Below are 664 nucleotides of genomic sequence, written 5' to 3' on the forward strand. Positions count from 1 at the left end.
CCTGCATTTGAACCGTCTGTTTCTTTGAACCCTGTCATGTGAACCGTCTGTTTCTTTGAACCCTGTTATGTGAACCTTCTGTTTTTTTTTAACCTGCTGTTTGTTTGTACACTAAGGAAGTTGTACATTAATTACTTGTTCAGAATGACTGTCATATGACAAAGTGAACGCACTAGGAACGTGAGTAAACAACAAAACCTCATCAGTAACTTCATTCTCACTCCTTTTGTCAGGCAGAAATTTAATGTACGGAGGAGCTCTGTTTCCACGACATCTTGAGTCAAAAAAGTCTCTCTGTTTCCCTTTCTTATGATAAGAAACGTCCTTCTTTTCAGACCGCTTGGTACACGTGTCGCGCCTTTACCTTAGTCAAAAAAATATAAGTACATATCTAAACACACACACACACACACAGACACACACACACAACACACACACACACAAACACACAAACACACACACACACACACATACACACACAAACACACACACACAAACACACATACACACAAACACACACACACACACACACACACACACACACTCACACACACACACACAGACACACACACACACGCACACACACACACACACACAATGATTTTAGTGTCATTATTTTTTCATCACCATTGTTATCATTATTACTATTTGCGCTTTGAGTGTT

This window comes from Penaeus vannamei, chromosome 41 (genome assembly GCF_042767895.1).
Source record: "Penaeus vannamei isolate JL-2024 chromosome 41, ASM4276789v1, whole genome shotgun sequence".
Taxonomy (NCBI): Eukaryota; Metazoa; Arthropoda; class Malacostraca; order Decapoda; family Penaeidae; genus Penaeus; species Penaeus vannamei.